At 44.6% G+C, this 19,451-nt stretch overlaps 1 protein-coding gene and 1 pseudogene across 1 annotated transcript in view; both read left to right on the forward strand.

Moving 5' to 3' along the window:
• The window catches only part of LOC126101510 (NACHT and WD repeat domain-containing protein 2-like), a 1,881,963-nt gene that overhangs the window by 754,943 nt on the left and 1,107,569 nt on the right, over window positions 1-19,451 (forward strand). The gene's annotated exons all lie outside the window — the stretch shown is intronic.
• LOC126102392 (5S ribosomal RNA) lies at window positions 14,170-14,287 on the forward strand (annotated as a pseudogene).

Genomic DNA, 19,451 nt, shown 5'->3' on the forward strand with positions numbered 1-19,451 from the left:
TATATATTCAGGTAACAAAAATAAGGAAAACAAAGTTATAGTACAATAGATGGAAATAGGAGGATATGCATTTCCGGCGTTACATCCGGCTGGAGTGCAACATCACGTGGGATGCAAGCAGCAATCTGGAGAGGGCAGGCAAGTGGAATTGATAGTAGTGGTAGTGTACGGGTGGGGAGAGAGACTAACACTGCCCGTGGACTGCGCAGGACCAGAAAGCCAACAGGTGCTGCGTCAGGAGGTTGTGGGGCAGGAAGGAGGGGAAAAAAGGAGCAAAAAAGGAGAGGAGCAGGGAAACGCGGGCGGAAAAAAAGGGGGGAAGATGAGAGTTGGGAGTAGAGGATAGGACTAAGGGGGTAGAAACTGTTGGGTGAAGGGTGTGGGGATCCTACCTCGGGCATGGATGTGCTGTCCTTAGGTTAGGTTAGGTTTAAGTAGTTCTAAGTTATAGGGGACTGATGACCATAGATGTTAAGTACCACCCAAGCCAAGGGTGTGGGGACAGTATGTTAGCGTAGGTTGAGGCTGGGATAATTACGGGAGCGGAGAATGTGCTGTAAGGATAACTTCCATCTGCGCAGTTCAGAAAAGCTGGTGGTGGACGGAAGTATCCACATGGCTCGGGTAGTGAATACAACAGTGTCGAGTTCAGGTGCATATTGTGCCACTGGTGGTCTACCACCTTCTTGGCCAGGGTGTGGTGGTGGCCATTCATCCTGGCAGACAACTGTTTGGTAGTCATACCAATATAAAAAGCTGTGCAATCATTACAGCAGAGCTGGTAAATGACATGGCTGCTTTCACAAGTGGCCTAGCCCCTGAAGAGGTAAGATGAACCTTGACAGGTCTGGCGGCCCGGCATGCTGGAGTTGGTGATGATGTGTGCATGATGGGTGCTTGCTCGCGTGTATGAATGGTGTGTGTCTGTCTTTTACTTATGAGAGCTGTGGCTGAAATCTTTATGTGACCGTCTTTTAAATGTGCCTATCTGCAGTTTAATGTGTCTTCTTTACGGTAAGTAGCAATCTATCTTTTTCCGACATGGTGTTTCCATTGTTTGATTGAGCCTTACATATAATATGTTGTGGTGCAGTAGAGCCAAAGACTGCCTTTCACTGGCACAGTATTTAGCAGATGCAACAGGTCCACTAAAGACACTGGCTATACTATGCTTGTACGTCCTCTTCCAGAGTACTGCTGTGCAGTATTGGATCCACACCAAATGGGAGTGATGGAAGATACCGAAAAAGTTAGAACAAGGGCAGTTAGTTTTGTATTATCGTGAAATAGGGGAGAAAGTGTCACTGGTATGGTAAGAGGATTAGGATAGCATAGATTAAAACAAAGCGTGTTCACGAAATTCAGTCATCAACTTTCTCCTTCGAAAGTAAAATACTTTCTTGACTTTTATCTACATAATGATAAATGACCACCATAATGAAAGAAGGCCGGTCGCTGTGGCCGAGCGGTTCTAGACGCTTTGGATTGGAACCGCGCTGCTGCTACGGTCGCAGGTTCGAATACTGCCTCGGGCATGTATGTGTGTGATGTACTTACGTTAGTCAGGTTTAAGTAGTTCTAAGTCTAGGGGCTGATGACCTCAGATGTTAAGTCCCATAGTGCTTAGAGCCATTTGAACCATTTTGAATAAAAGAAGAGAAACCCGAGTTGCCAACGAAAGGGTTATGTGTTCTTTCTTGCCACGTCCTTTGAAATGTAACACTGTTTGGACTATATAAAAATGATTGAGAATGTATGCGAAATCTAGTTTACTGACAATATTTGTTTCCCCAAAACACAGATAGATATAAATTATGCTAAACAAATTTTGACTGAATATCGTAAACAACTAACTGGTGGTTGAAGACCACAATGGACAAGGACCCTGGGTAGCGGAAGTCAGCCAAGTACTCTGGCCCTAAAAATGTGGATAACGCAATCTGAATTGATCTGACGCTGAGCAGATTTTGATTGTTCAGATCTACAGAAATTTATATACAGGGTGTTTCAAAAATGACCGGTATATTTGAAACGGCAATAAAAACTAAACGAGCAGCAATAGAAATACACCGTTTGTTGCAGTATGCTTGGGACAACAGTACATTTTCAGGCGGACAAACTTTCGAAATTACAGTAGTTACAATGTTCAACAACAGATGGCGCTGCAAGTGATGTGAAAGATATAGAAGACAACGCAGTCTGTGGGTGCGCCATTCTGTACGTCGTCTTTCTACTGTAAGCGTGTGCTGTTCACAACGTGCAAGTGTGCTGTGGACAACATGGTTTATTCCTTAGAACAGAAGATTTTTCTGGTGTTGGAATTCCACCACCTAGAACACAGTGTTGTTGCAACAAGACGAAGTTCTCAACGGAGGTTTAATGTAACCAAAGGACCGAAAAGCGATACAATAAAGGATCTGTTTGAAAAATTTCAACAGACTGGGAACGTGACGGATGAACGTGCCAGAAAGGTAGGGCGACCGCATACGGCAACCACAGAGGGCAACGCGCAGTTAGTGCAGCAGGTGATCCGACAGCGACCTCGGGTTTCCGTTCGCCGTGTTGCAGCTGCGGTCCAAATGACGCCAACGTCCACGTATCGTCTCATGCGCCAGAGTTTACACCTCTATCCATACAAAATTCAAACACGGCAACCCCTCAGCGCCGCTACCATTGCTGCACGAGAGACATTCGCTAACGATATAGTGCACAGGATTGATGACGGCGATATGCATGTGGGCAGCATTTGGTTTACTGACGAAGCTTATTTTTACCTGGACAGCTTCGTCAATAAACAGAACTGGCGCATATGGGGAACCGAAAACCCCATGTAGCAGTCCCATCGTCCCTGCATCCTCAAAAAGTACTGGTCTGGGCCGCCATTTCTTCCAAAGAAATCATTGGCCCATTTTTCAGATCCGAAACGATTACTGCATCACGCTATCTGGACATTCTTCGTGAATTTGTGGCGGTACAAACTGCCTTAGACGACACTGCGAACACCTCGTGGTTTATGCAAGATGGTGCCCGGCTACATCGCACGGCCGACGTCTTTAATTTCCTGAATGAATATTTCGATGATAGTGTGATTGCTTTGGGCTATCCGAAACATACAGGAGGCGGCGTGGATTGGTCTCCCTATTCGCCAGACATGAACCCCTGTGACTTGTTTCTGTGGGGACACTTGAAAGACCAGGTGTACCGCCAGAATCCAGAAACAACTGAACAGCTGAAGCAGTACATCTCATCTGCATGTGAAGCCATTCCGCCAGACACGTTGTCAAAGGTTTCGGGTAATTTCATTCAGAGACTACGCCACGTTATTGCTACGCATGGTGGATATGTGGAAAATATCGTACTATAGAGTTTCCCAGACCGCAGCGCCATCTGATGTTGACAATTGTAACTACTGTAATTTCGAAAGTTTGTCTGCCTGAAAATGTACTGTTGTCCCAAGCATATTGCAACAAACGGTGTATTTCTATCGCTGCTCGTTTAGTTTGTATTGCCGTTTCAAATATACCGGTCATTTTTGAAACACCCTGTAGGTGCAGGTGAGAGCAAGTGGCGATTGAGGTTTGTACGCCCTGACAAGACCGGAGCAGGTTACCCAGCTTGCTTCGTGCGGCGATGTAGCTCGAAGCTGTCTGGATGAGTGCGGCGGAGGTGAGACCTCAGGCGGCAAATGTGAATCGGTCTCGGCCGTGAAAGAAATTCAAAAATCTCACAGTCCAGGGATCAGGCAGACGGATCGCAATTTATTCGCTACCAGAGCCCTGAAACTATGGTAGATTTCCGTGCGACACACACCCGTTCGTTACTTGTACCAAGGATCAATTTGGCTTACTTATACGACAGAGTGCACAGGGGCATCAAACGTCGAGACTGGTAAACCGGAAACAAATAAGTGTGCCCTCGGCAAACGAGTAGTCCGAGGAGTTTGAAGTCAAACTGTCGCTACAGTAAGAACTTCACCACAGGTTCCCCAGCCTAAACTACTCGCAAGTGAATTCAGTCTCAGTACAGGGCCCAAGCACCAACCACACATGCCAGAGCATCGACCAGAAGTTTCTTCTTACCAGACCAAAGTCAAGTACCTGAGAGCCGCGCACCTCCTCAGAAAAAACAAAATCGTTTTCCGGAAAAGTGCGCAAACGACACCGCCTTGCTCTAGAGGCGCTAAATCTCCCATCCCACACGACAGCACAAACTCCTGTCGAACCGAGGCAAGAGTTAAGAAACCTGCGTCCCTGCAAAAAGAAGAAACCGCCAATTACTGGCATTAATTTGTAGTTTTCACGAACTGGTAATATGTTTTTCTCCGAAGTCACATCGCTTCCCAGGGCTACAAGTGAACAGATACAATCTTAAAGATTTTTATCTAAATCGCCTGTGGCTTGGAGCTTTATAGTCCTAGCTATGGGGTTTAACAAAGATACTAAACGTTTCTCAGATGCCGGAGTTTCTTATACAACCGAAGCAGCTGATGGAAGTCTGTCACAGGCCTATTTCCAGTATCTGTGAACATGAAAACTTCTGAATTTTTATTACGCGTGGCTCTGTACACAATGCCCTGTTTACGACTCCACTGTGTAAATGCCTCCATTCAGTCCGTCGCCCCTAGTCTAGCCTTCAGCTGGCTCCAATGCAGGTATAGCAACATTGCTCTGCTGGAGACCTATATCGACAAGGGGCTGCTCTGTCTGCCCTGTATGGCTATGGGCGTGTCCAGCACGATTTACTAAGGGATGGGCTCACCGCCAATTGCTTCCAACTCCCCACATGCCGTTTCTAAGAGCTAAGAACCATAAAAATACCTAATGCTTTTAGCGCCCTACCAGTCTCCATCAAAGTTTCCTCAGGCCGTTAACTTTCTTGAGTCTCGCTCAAGGTGTGTCAGGTTGTAATAAAATCTTTAATAATTTTCTGTATACGAAAAATAGGTGAGAGAGCAACTTGTCCTCTCTCAAGTTCTCCAGAGTGTAAGGTGTAAGGGTAGAAACATAACCTGAAAGTGATTCTATGAACCCTCTGTCAAATACGTAAGCGTGAATTGAGGCGAAGTTATGTCGACGTTCATATTTTCTAAGTATTTTAAGAGAAGGCACCCACGGTCTCTGGTGGCTGCTTAGAGAGCATTCCGTTTGGATTCTTTAACTCCAGTTTACTTTTGTATCTGTATTCCACCGAATATATCCCATCTGAAACAACAATTAATATGATAACATACCATGATACAGGTATCAGTGACCCTATAATGTTTGTTGTTGTCCAAAATGGGTGTACTATTTGAGTGAATTGTAGTGTGCAGGTATAGTTTGCTGCTGGCATTGATAAGGCGTGTGCACGTCCTCATGTGTGTCAAATCACATTACCATGTTAATTATTGTTTCAGATTAGATAATCGATTTTTACTTTCTTTTTCTTCTTTTTTTTACCAGCTTTGTGACTGGTTTGATGCGGACAGCCACGAATTCATTTCAGGCGGTGAGTTGCACACAACGTGCTCAGTTATTTGATGAACATATGCAATCTATTATTTTCACTACATTTTTTACCCTCAGCAGCTCCCTGAAATACCATGGAAGTTACTATCCGATGTAAAATATCATCCTGACCCCACCTGCCAATCTTTCCCACTCGTTTCTCACTTCGATGATTCTATGGAGGTCACCAATCCATCTTATTTCCAACTTACATCTACGGCAGCACTTCTCAAACGCTTCGATTCTCTTCTTTTACGGTTTTACCACAATCCATGATTCACTTTCATACCATGCCGTACTCCCAGCGTACATTCTCAGAAATGTCTCCATTAGATTAAGGCCTATGTTCGATATTAGTGGACTTCTTTTGGCGAATAATACCTTCTTTTTCCGTGTTATTCTCCTTTTTACGTTTTCACATGCTATTTTAGGCATGTATTACTTTGCTTCCAAGACAGGAGAATTTCTTCGTGTGTCTCGTGGTCCATAACTTTGATGTTACGTTTCTTGCTAATCCTTATAGGTACTCCTCATTACTTTTGTCTTTCTCCGGTTTGCTTATTTGACCGTTCATCTCGTTTAACAGGTCATGCAGTTCTTCCTCACTTTTACTGAGGATATAAGTGTCATCAGCCAATCTTATAGTTGATATCCTTTCATCCTGAATTTGAATCCCAATCTTGAACCATACTTTAATTTCGGTCGTTCATTTTCTGTTTCGATTTACAGAGTGAAAGTCGGAGACAAAGAAAGCATCCCTGTCTTACATCCATTTTAATCGCAACACTTGGTTCATATCTCCCACTGTTAATTTTCCCGCTGTTCTTATTTACATTATATTTTACCATTTTTCCCTACCGTTTATGCATACTTTCCGATTTTTTCGTAATCTAAAGCCACTCCACTTTACAATGCTCGATAATCGATTAGTTAAGAAACTGATGCCATAGTGGCATCCTTCATAGACTGTGTAATTCTGATTGCTGGTGTTCCTGTAACCAAAGAGATAATTTACAAACAACATTGCTACAAGAAATAGGAAGCTGTATATTCTAACCATCAGCTTCCATGTCCGTGCGATTATCAGAACCTGCCAAAATATATTACTTTACCATTTAAAGCGATTTAATTACATCCAGCAAAACAGACACTTAATGACAATCTGGGAAAGAAAAAAAAAATGTTGGAATAGGTGAAGAGAAGTGGATTAACGTGACACTCCCGTCTCAGCGTGAGTTGTCTGCTAGCAACAGCATTCGGGAACGTAGAGCATTAATCGATGAGAACAGACCCGAGTTGTCCTGTAAGCCGATTCCTCGGCCCATACGGTCGGACTTCATTATCCGGCCAGAGCGACATTAAAGCAAAACAATGAGGGCGCGCCGGCGGCGTGGGCGCAAGTTCGTTATGTTTAATGGACGCCGTCTCAGCTAACGAGAAGCGAGGCGAAAGCTACGTGAAAGGAGAAGTTTCTGCTGACGACTTTCAGCCCGTGCATCTTGGAAGATTCGGCGAACATTCAAGTCACATTAAGTAATGAATTTCACCTGTAAGCTGTTTCATTTAATCCGCTCCGTCTCACCCTTTCTGAGTTGGATGACGGTAGAGGTTGTGGTGATGGTGATGACGCGGGAGGGGAGGGTGTGGGGCAGAAAGAGGAAATTGTCACCCAGAAGCCTTCATCGAATACCTTCTTCCGCTTAAAACAAATACATGGTATGAGAGCCGATATAAAATTTGACAGGAGCGATGCTGAAAAGTTTCTTTTCGTCCGGTATTCCCAACTCGTTTTTCATAGAAGCCGGGTCTAAAAGTATTACTTCGGAATGCGAAATGTCGGCGATGAACGGTTCAGGCAAGCTTGTGCAATGTGGTGTCACGGAATAGTGCTGAAGATTACAATGCATGCTAAGTCATGTCAACGAAAATACAAAGAAAACAGAAATATTTTCAGTTGTGTAAAAATGATATTTGATGTTACGCCAGCCGGTGTGGCCGAGCGGTTCTAGGCGCTTCAGTCTGGAACCACTGCGGTCCCGGGTTCGAATCCTGCCACGGGCATGGATGTGTGTAATGTCCTTAGGTTAGCTAGGTTTAAGTAGTTCTAGGGGACTGTCACCTCAGATGATAAGTCCCCTAGTGCTCAGAGCCATTTGAACCATTTGATGACATTATGACCATCAGCATAAAAGCTGCTTGTTTGTACGTATTTGGAACGAAATACATTCTATGTGTCAGAGATACGAGGTATGTGGCGTTAGACGTCGACGCACACGTCATGTAATTCATGTAAATAACGGGCCGCTAATTTGCGTACGCTGTGATGGCACCCGACAACGAGCCAGACAGGTTCCATAGGATTTACATCAGGCGAATTTGGTAGCCGAGACATCAACCACTGTAGCACGCTTCTGGCTCCGAGATACGGACAGTTAGACTGCTGAAAGATGACATAGCCGTCAGGGAAGACGTGAAGCATGGAGGGACTCATATGGTTCGCAGCCGTCGGCGTGTCTTCGATTACTACCACAGGTCCCATGCAAACGTGGAGAATGCGTCCCGTAGTATACTACTGCTCCCATCACCCCGCGTCCGTTGTCCGCTTCACGTTTCGATCCGCTGTTCACCTCGACGACGGCGTCCGTGGAGAAGACCATCGACGCAGTGTAGTAAAAATGTGATCCTCCCGAAGAGCCGACACGTTTCCATCGATCGATGGTCGAAACCTGGTGGTTCCGTACCAGCTGCAGCCGTTATTGACAATGACGTTGGTTCAACATGTGAACACGGGTTCGATTCCCGGCGGGGTCAGGGATTTTCTCTGCCTCGTGATGGCTGGGTGTGGTGTGCTGTCCTTAGGTTAGTTAGGTTTAAGTAGTTCTAAGTTCTAGGGGACTTATGACCACAGCAGTTGAGTCCCATAGTGCTCAGAGCCATTTGTTTTAAAAAAAATTGTTTCAACATGTGAACACGTAGGGATGGTCTGCTGCGGAGATCCTTGTTTAACAATTTACGAAGAAAGCGGTGCTCGGAAACACTTGTGCGTGCACCAGCATTGTGCTCTTTCTACAGAGATGTCACAGATCACCATCTGTCCTACTTTACAGAGAAGACAAGCCTGTGAACCCCACGTTCTGTTAAGAGTTTCGGACGCCCATGCATTTAGCGCCTAATGGTAGTTTCACTGTTCCTCTACTTCCTTCCGTAGATGTTCACGACAGTAGCACGTGAACATTCGACCAGCTTTACCGTTTTCGAGATACTCATTCACAGCGGCTCTGCGAAATGCCAATCTGCCGTTTGTTAAAGCCGCTGATTTACTTTCAGTGAATTTGTGAATTTGCAGCCCATATCTTCGCTACGGTCATCCCGTGTCGCTCTGCTTACATTCTTTTGTTACAACGTCACGTGCCCGTAACTTCACCAGGCGGCATCCAGCGTGGCGTGGGCAGTGGTGACAATGTTTTGGCTTATCATTGTGTTGGATACACACTGCTTGATAAATAATTGAAGCACTCAGGAGGGGAGGAAGAAATGAAATGGAACTTCACCTGTTGAGAGGGCACGCGATGTTACTTCAGTGATTACTTATCAGTATGACGTTGCCGACTTATCAGTATGACGTTGCTCCCCCTATGGCCTCGATGAAGCGCTGATTCGGTTTGGCAGGATGTAAAAAGCTGGTCACATTCCCCTCAGGCCAGTTGATCGATAACTGTTGTAGCTGGTCGTCGATAACCTGGGTGCTGTCACTGGGACCGAGTTCGTGGTTCCACGCAGGTTCTGTCAGGGTCTGATGTGGGGCTCTTACTGGCAACGTAAATACGTCAGTGTCACGCGTACAGTTCATAAATATACGTGCCTAGTGTGAACGAGCATTGTCTCGTTCAAAAATGTCACCGCTATACCGTCGAATGACACGGAATGCTAGATGCCTGTGATGTATCTAGTGCCGTCAAGAGTACCCTCAGTGCCGGCCCGTGTGGCCGAGTGGTTCTAGACGCTTCAGTCCGGAACTGCGTGACCACTACGGTCGCAGGTTCGAATCCTGCCTCGGGCATGGATGTGTGTGATGTCCTTAGGTTAGTTAGGTTTAAGCAGTTCTAAGTTCTAGGGGACTGATGACTTCAGATGTTAAGTCCCATAGTGCTCAGAGCCATTTGAATCGTTTTTGAACTTACGGTGTTTCTTTACACAGTCCGCACCTTCCCGCCTTGCTAGCAGTGGCTGATGTCGACACGCTTCATTTTACATCTACAGGTTTTGGCATTTTGCCATCGACGGTCACCTGGGCCATTCTGATCCGCTGTTCATCGCTGAACACAGTGTGAACAACTCATCCTCAGGCCATGGTACCTGGTCGTGGCACCATTGCAATCACGGCTGTTCGTGTCGTTGTGTTAACGGCAGCCTACACGTGAGACGGTAAACCTCTGGTCTGTCTGCTGCTAGTCTCAGACCAATGGAGTGTGATGACACAGAATGCTGCTGCTCTCGGATGGTAGGCGCAAAGTAAAGGGGTTACAATGTACGTTACGTGGAGCGCAATACGGGGATCCCCCCTCGTGGTTATCGGACATGATCAACAGGAAACTTGACGGCGGATATACCTGCCCTCACGTCCGCATGCAGTCCAACATGGGGTCAGTGTGTAGTCTCCCTCTGCGGACCTGCAGTCGTATACTTCTCTGACGTAACACATTGACATTCTCAACTGCTGTATATGCCCGACTTTTCGTTTTATCTAGACCGAGATGGAGCAGCCACAAATACACTACTGCCCATTCAAATTGCTACACCTAGAAGAAATGCAGATGATAATCTGGTATTCATTGGACAATTATATTATACTAGAACTAACATGTGACTACATTTTCAGGCAATTTGGGTGCATAGATCCTGACAAATCTGTACCCAGAACAACCACCTCTGGCCGTAATAACGGCCCTGATACGCCTGGGCAATGAGTCAAACAGAGCTTGGATGGCGTGTACAGGTACAGATGCCCATGCAGCTTCAACACCATACCACAGTTCATCAAGAGTAGTGACTGGCATATTGTGACGAGCCAGTTGCTCGGCCAACATTGACCAGACGTTTTCAATTGGTGAGAGATCTGGAGAATGTGCTGGCCAGGGCAGCAGTCGAACACGTATCCAGAAAGGCCCGTAAGGACCTGCAACACATGCTCGTGCATTATCCTGCTGAAATGTACGATTTCCCAGGGATCGAATGAGGGGTAGAGCCATCTGAAATGTAACGTCCACTGTTCAAAGTGCCGTCAGTGAGAACAAGAGATGACCGTGTCGTGTAACCAACGGCGTCCCATACCATCAAGCTGGGTGATACGCCAGTACGGCGATGACGAATACACGCTTCCAATGTGCGTTCACCGCGATGTCGCCACTCACGGATACGACCATCATGATGCTGTAAACAGAACGTGGATTCATCCGAAAAAAATGACGTTTTGCCATTCGTGCACCCAGGTTCGTCGTGGAGTACACCGTCGCAGGCGCTCCTGTCTGTGATGCAGCGTCAAGTGTAGCCGCAGCCATGGTCTCTGAGTTGATAATCTATGTTGCTGCAAACGTCGTCGGAATGTTCGTGCAGATGGTTGTCGTCTTGCAAACGTCCCCATCCGTTGACTCAGGGATCGAGAGGTGGCTGCACGATCCGTTACAGCCATGCTGATAAGATGCCTGTCATCTCGACTGCTAGTGATACGAGGCCGTTGGGATCCAGCACGGCGTTCCGTATTACCCTCCTGAACCCACCGATTCCATATTCTGCTAACAGTCATTGGATAACGACGAACGGGAGCAGCAATGTCGCGATACGATAAACCGCTATCACGATAGGCTACAATCCGACCTTTATCAAAGTCGGAAACGTGATGGTACGCCTTTCTCTTTCTTACATGAGGCATCACAACAACTTCCTGGCAGATTAAAACTGTGTGCCCGACCAAGACTCGAACTCGGGACCTTTGCCTTTCGCGGGCTAGTGCGCTACCATCTGAGCTACCGAAGCACGACTCACGCCCGGTACTGACAGCTTTACTTCTGCCAGTATCTCGTCTCCCACCTTCCAAACTCCGCTGCAGAGTGAAAATCTCATTCTGCATCACAACAACGTTTCACAAGGCAACGCCGGTCAACTGCTGTTTGCGTATGAGAAATCGGTTGGAAACTTTCCTCATGTCAGCACGTTGTGTCACTACCAGCGCCAACCTTGTGTGAATGTTCCGAAAAGCTAATCATTTGCATATCACAGAATCTTCTTCCTGTCGGTTAAATTTGGCGTCTGTGGCATGTCATCTTCGTGGTGTAGCAATTTTAATGGCCAGTAGTATATCTCCTCTGTAACGGCGACTGGATTTCGGGTGTTCATAATAATTAATGTTAACTTTTTCCTCAGTCGATTTGCTCTTCATTTGTTGCTGCGTTACGGAAGGCAAGGTAGCTAATCACGTCTTTAGGTGTTAGTTATTAATTACTAATACACACGCTGTTATGAAAGTCACTCTAGTATTTTTATTAACAACATTCGATAATAGTTAAATGATCATGAATTATTATGATTTGTATATAGGGAAAAGGAAGGTTGATCCTACAATTACTCTCAACAATTACGGCGACTAAAATGTACGTGATTTTTTATACTTCGTCACTCAAAGATATTACAGGAAGGACTATGATCCATTGCTACACTTCGATACAGTTATTCAAACTTCTGACACTTTTACTTTCACAAAGCTAAATGTCCAATACCATTCTTATATTGAATTTTATGTCCCTTCGTATAGTCCGCAGACCCTATTATCGGTTATTCGGCATGTAACAGTGTTTAACGCTGAGCGCTATATTTTCTAGCTCACACAATTCCCCAGACTTTCTTATCGGTGACCTTACGTCAAAGTCTGCCCCGTATAAATTAACTATAGTCAACTTCCTTGCAGTTTAACAAAAGTGCCCTGATGCCCTCTGTAGCATATCACGCTATATCGCACGCCGCAGCTAAGTAGACTTATTCAGAGCGCAGAAAACAAGACAATAGAGCTAACAATAAGCGTTAATGGTTTCTTCTTCTTCTTCTTCTTCTGCTTTTACGGCCTCATTGGACCACTTCAGTCAATCATTTCTGGTCTCTTCTTTGGTATTTTCCCCTTCCGAGTGGCCCAGTATCTCTTCATTCGTTCCGATGCTTTTCGTCATTCTTCATCTGTAGATACCCTTTTCATTGTAAGTCGTTTGTCAATTTTTGGTTTAAATCTTATTTCTGTGTCCCTCAACTTCTTTAAATTTGGCGTTTTGTTCTGCAAATCATCTAGAGTTATTTCCAGTTCTTCCATATCCTCTCTTCTTTCCTTAAGCCATCCTCCTTGTTGTTTCAAATTCCAGAGTTTCTCAATAATTTTCCTTGATAATCTGGTTTCTGGTGTCCTCAGAATGTGACCACAAAAAGAGATCCTTTTCTTTCGTATAGTATCGGTGATGGGCTCCAGTTCTCTGTATACCACATCATTTGGAACTATCCGCCATTGCCCAGCTTTTTGATATTTCTTATATATGCATGTTCTAGCAATTCTTCTCTCTACTTTTAAAATTTTGTCAATTCAGTTTTTCTGGGTGACTTTAAAAAGAGTTTCTCTTCCGTATGTAACCTCTGGTTGAACCACCGTCTTGTAATGTTTTAATTTTGTTTTAATTGATAGACATTTTTTATTGTACGTAGACCATGTTAGTTTTTGAGCTTTTATCATTTTATTCATTCTTGCTCGCCATGCAGGTTTCTCGTCCAATTTATGTGTTATAATTTCACCCAGGTATTTAAATTGATTCACTATTTTAATTTCCCTATTGTTCACTGTGATGTGATCTATTACAAGTGGATCCGTTACCATTATTTCAGTCTTTTCAAATGATATCTGGAGTCCTAATTTTTGTGCTATATTTTGTAAGCTTGTTATTTGTTTCGTGGCTTCCTGAATATTACTAGCTAGTAATGCTAAGTCATCAGCAAATCCCAAGCAATTTAGGTTTATTTTATCTTTCTTAGTTCCAATTTTAATATTCATAGGATTTTCCTTGTACCATTCTCTCATTACATATTCAAGAGCACAATTGAATAGCAATGGTGATAAACAATCTCCCTGTCTCAACCCTGTTTTAATCGTAAATGGTTCAGATATTTCTCCTCTAAATTTTACTTTGGATTTGGTGTTTGTTTAATGGTTTATATAGTGAAATTTAGAAACAAAAGTAGCCGCGTTTAAACCCTCTTCGATTTCCCTGAAGCGCTACTTTGCTGGGGGCGTTATTCTGATGAGAGAACATATGTAACTTTTGTAGTCCTATTAATTATTTCCGATATTACCGGTCACCTTTCCCCTATATGAGAATAAGCGTGATAATATTGTTCTCAATTAAAACATCGGTTATAACTGTCACATCTAAATATCTAAAATCCTGGCTACTGCGCAATTTAACTTGGAGTTCAAACGAAACCAGCAGTGAGCCCCTTTCGAAACTGACAGGTACTCATAATGCTGGCTGACAAGGCTACATGGGAGCTCCGTAATTTTCAGAGTGATTGTTGGATGTCTGATGTAGTTTACGATTTTTATATATCTTACAAGGCATGGCAGCACCACTAAATGTGATCAGTATTAATACACACTGCCAAAGGCCTTGCCGCAGTGGTAACACCTGTTCCCGTCAGATCACCGAAGTTAAGCGCTGTCGGGCTGGGCTAGCACTTGGATGGGTGACCATCCGGTCTGCCGAGCGCTGTTGGCAAGTGGAGTGCACTCAGACCTTGTGAGGCAAACTGAAAAGCTGATTGATTGAGAAGTAGTGGCTCGGGGCACGGAAACTGACATATGGCCGGGAGAGCGGTGTGCTGACCATATGCCCCTCCATATCCGCATCGAGTGATGATGCCTATGAACTGAGGGTTCAAAAATGGTTCAAATGGCTCTGAGCACTATGGGACTTAACATCGGAGGTCATTAGTCCCCCAGAACTTAGAACTACTTAAACCTAACTAACCTAAGGACAGCACACACATCCACGCCCGAGGCAGGGTTCGAACCTGCGACAGTAGCGGTCGCGCGGTTCCAGAATGAAGCGCCTAGAACCGCTCGGCCACTCCGGCCGGCGAACTGAGGGTGACACAGCGGCTAGTCAGTACCTTTGGGCCTTCGTAGCCTGTTTTTGAGTGGAGTCTAGTTTCATTAAAACACGCTCTTGGTGGATCCAGCAGTTACAGAATATTAAAGCTCCCATCATTTACATAGCAGAGCTGATGTACGAAGTATATCTGACCTTGCTTTCTTAGTGTTTCACTGTTCTTGACCGGCAATAATTTACACAGGGTGATTATAATTAAAGTTAAACTTTCAAACGACTGTAGAAATTACACCGCTGCTCAGAATGACGTCAAATTGGAACGGAATATTATCGCAGGAGGGGGAATACGTATGTCAGAAGAAAACAATTAGTTACAAAATGTAGCATTAGATGGTGCTGTAAGCATCATACTTTAATACTGGTCGGTTAAAAATGACAAATGAATCATACTAAAATGCCTGTGGTGTACGTGTGACGTTAAACAAAGTGTACTACTTAGTGTGCATGGTTGTACAGGTGTGATACTGGTAGTTACGTAAGCGCATCCACCATGGTAAGATCGTATCACATCATAATAAATGAAAAGCACCAGTTTGCTTTTGTTCTACAATATTATTTTTATTGTTAATCGGTTTTCAGCTTACAAGGCCATCTTCAGACATTTACTATTATCTTTGGGGATAATACTCAGTAAATGTCTGAAGATGGGCTTGTAAGCCGAAAAACGGTTAACAATAAAAGTAATATTGTAGAACAAAAGCAAATTGGTGCTTTTCATTTATTATAATGTTGTTCTACGAAGAAGCGATGGAAGATTCTGTTAATATCATATCACATCGGTTGGGTAAAACCGTTTTTAATTGTCCTGAGGCCAAAACCGCATAAAAAGCGTCACTCGCACCGGTTTTTAATTTTTCAGAGGCAAAAAATCGCAGAAAAACCATCAAACAAAATCAAATCGGATTATTAATTTCCGTGTGACTGGCGCAAAACATGTTCTGCATGCTGTCCACCGTTTTCTGCAACAAGCTGAAATCGAGAAACAGCATTTTCCACAACTGATCGAAGTGTTTCCGGGGTCACGTTCAGAATGTGTTGCGCAATGTGTGCCTTCAATGCAGCTATGTTTGCTATCGGAACATCTTTCAGGTAGCCCCACAGCCAGAAGTCACACGGATGAAGATCAGGTGATTGGGACGGCCAAGCTGTAGGGAAAAGGCAGGTGATAATTCTAGCTTTTCCGAAGTGGCGCTTCAGCAACTGCTTAACTGGATTTTCAATGTGCAGAGGTGTGCCATCTTGCATAAAAATGATCTCATCCACGCATTCACGCTGTTGGAGAGCTGGAATGACGTGTTTGCGCAAAAGACACTCATTGCGCTTACCAGTGACTGTACAGGCAACAGGACCAGAAGCACCTGTCTCTTCGAAACAATATGGCTCTATGATAAATGATGCCGTAAACCCGCTCCACACAGTGACCTTTTCAGGATGAATTCCTACTGGCTGATTTGCATGCGGATCTTCCGTTGCCCATATTCGACAATTCTGTGTATTGATATGTCAGATGGAAGTGGGCTTCGTCTGTCGACAAAATCTTCCACTGCCAATCATCGCCACTTCGATGCGAGCAAGAAATTCTAAAGCAAAGGTTTCTCTTCCTGACAGGTCAACAGGAAGAATGGATAGCAAAGAAGGATGTTTCGTAGGATTTTACGCACCGTGCTCACGGGAATATCAAATGTTGGGACAGTTGTCCGTGCACTAGACGTTTGCACACCACCACACGTCTCCTCCTGCACTGCTGTGGCCACTGCTTGCACTGACGTCGAATCAATTCGTTTCCTCCCTCTACCAGGTTGCACACCAAAAGAACCTGTCTTTTGGAATTTCCGAATAATTTTCTGCAGACCCACTGCTGTCATCGGCCAACGCCTTTTTTCAAATCCTTCAGTGTCCGGAACTTCTGCAGAGTGACGTGTGCACAGTATTCATCCTTGTAATACAGCTTTACAGGCAGAGCGCGATCCTGCATTGAGACGCGAAGGGAATAAAAACTTCAATGGGTCCTGGGCATGACAGGTGTTTTCATTTACGTATTCTGATACGTACATCGCCATCTATTGATCAATTTTCACATTTTTTTTTTTTACTTCTTCTACACGTTTTCCCCCTTCTCCGGTAATATTTCGTTGCAGTTTGACGTAATTCTTCTGTTTGTAGGGCCATCTTCCGCAGCAGCTGTTAACATCTGTTATTATAGGTTATCTGTCTTGAGCTGACTGCACTGCAATTAAAAAGAATGCGTTTCGCATTTATTTACAAAGTATCTTCTGTGGCATTCTGTAAATTGGATGCATAAGTTTGTACATTTATTTTTTGATTCTTTTACGTTAAAAACAGTTAGTCTGTAAGCTACATACGGTATTTCTTTACATAGTCTGCACCTTCCCCTCTTGCTAGCAGTGGCTGATGTCGGCAGGCTTCATTTCACATCTGCAGTTTTGGCATTTTGCGTTATTTCCTGCACTACACTATTTATAATTGACATACTTAACTGTTTTTCATACATCACTGCTACAGTGTTTATGCCTACTCGTTTGTTTTCGTTCACGTTGTGAGTGGTGCTAACCTATGAAACAATTTTCTGCAGCGTTTTGAAAATTTAATTTTAATTCAGCTGATGTAAATCCTATAGAAGTCATGTGGGTCGCTATCGGGTGACATCACCGCGTACTCAAATCACCGGCCCGTTATTTACGTGATTGACATGTCCTGTGCGTAGACATATAATGCCGCATAATCAAACAAATCTAGCAACAAACTGTCGGATCCCTGATACGCAGTATCAGTAACGCATTTCGTTCCGAAGACGGACAAACAAGCTATAATGCAGATAGTCATAATGTTTTAGGTCATCAGTGTATGATGTACCATTTCTCTTCACCATCCCAGATAACTAATTGTCCATGAAAAGAATGAAAAATTCATCAAGCAAACGTTGTCTATCTACCAGGCAGACATTAACCAGCATGACTGCCTTTCTAGTAAATTTGTTCGTTACAAAGAAATGAGCAGCAGTGCGTCTTTTATAAATAGCACCCTACGTTTTGTATTAGGCAGTCGACTTCTCCTCCTGAAACCTTGTTGCAAAACCTATTCCAGTGTACCAGGCACATTGCATGTATGGGTTATCTCGCATCACTAAACACAATTTAGTTGTAAACGTGTCCCATTTCTGGTCATATACACACGTCAAAAAAAGTTTTGCATCACCTCGGTTCTGAGAGTTCCGGAACCTGTACATAAAACTGGAATAGAGATCAACACAAACGTCATTTCCGCCCTTTTTATTGCTCATGAAAGCTACACATTGCATGTTGTACCACCATACAGCGAGAACTTCAGAGGTGTTGGTCTAGATTGCTCTACACACCGGTACCTCTAATACCCAGCAGCACGTTCTCTTGCATTGACGCATGCCTGTATTGGTCGTGGCATACTATCCACAAGTTCATCAAGGCACTGTTGGTCCACATTGTTCCACTCGTCAATGACGATTCGGTGTAGATCTCTCAGAGTGGTTGCTGGGTCACGTCGCCCATAAACAGCCTTTTTCAACCTATCCGAGGCATGTTCGATAGGGTTCATGTCTGGAGAACATGTTGGCCACCCTAGTCAAGCGATGCCAATATCCTAAAGGAAGTAATTCACGAGATGTGCACGTTTGGGGCCGCGATTCGTCGTCCATGAAGACTAATGCCTCGTCATTACGCTGCCGATATGGTTGCACTATCGGTCGGAGGATGGCATTCACGTATCGTACAGTCGTTAAGGCGCCTTCCACGACCACCAGCGGCGTACGTCGGCCCCACATAATGCCACCCTTAAACAGCAGGGAATCTCCACTCTGCTGCAATCGCTGGACAGTTGTCTCAAACACGTCTCCGACGATTGTCTGGTTCAAAGCATATGTGACACTCATCGGTGAAGAGAAGGTGTTGCCAATCCTGAGCGGTCCATCCGGCATGTTGTTGGGCCCGTGTGTACCGCGCTGCACGGTGTTGTGACTTCAAAGATGGACCTCGCCATGGAAGTCGGAAGTGAAGTTGTGCATCATGCAGCCTATTGCGCACAGTTTTAGTAGTAACACGGACGTTCTGTGGCTGCACGAAAAGCATTATTCGACATTGTGGCGTTGCAGTCAGGGTTCCTCCGAGCGGTCATTCACTGCAGTAGTAGCTCTTGCGCTGCCTGAGTGAGGCATGTCAGAGAAAGTTCTTGTCTCTGTATCTCCTCTACGCCCGAACAACATCGCTTTGGTTCACTCAGAAATGCCTGGACACTTCCCTTGTTGAGAGCCTTTCCTGGCACAAAGTAGCAATGCGGACGCTATCGAACCGCGGTATTGACCGTCTAGGCATGTTTGAACTACAGAAAACACGAGCCGTGTACCTCCTTCCTGCTGGAATGACTGGAACTGATCGGCTGTCGGACTCCCTCCGTCTAATAACCGCTGGTTGTTTACTTCTCTGAGCGGGTTTGGTGACATCTCAGAACAGTCAAATGGACTGTGTCTCTGATACAGTATCCACAGTCAACGTCTATCTTCAGGTGTTCTGGGAACTGGCGTGGTGCAAAACTTTTTCTGGTGTGTGTATACAAGCCGTACATCCTAGAATAAGAACATTGGCCAAACGGATGTTGATTATATCGATACTGCTCAAATAACCACACTGGTATTATTCGTCATGGGTGGGGAGAAACTTCGTCTTAGTCTGCTATGTTGATACATGTAGTTACCTCTTACAGCAGGGCCGGCCAAACAGTG

The sequence above is a fragment of the Schistocerca cancellata genome, chromosome 9 (genome assembly GCF_023864275.1).
Source record: "Schistocerca cancellata isolate TAMUIC-IGC-003103 chromosome 9, iqSchCanc2.1, whole genome shotgun sequence".
Classification (NCBI taxonomy): Eukaryota; Metazoa; Arthropoda; class Insecta; order Orthoptera; family Acrididae; genus Schistocerca; species Schistocerca cancellata.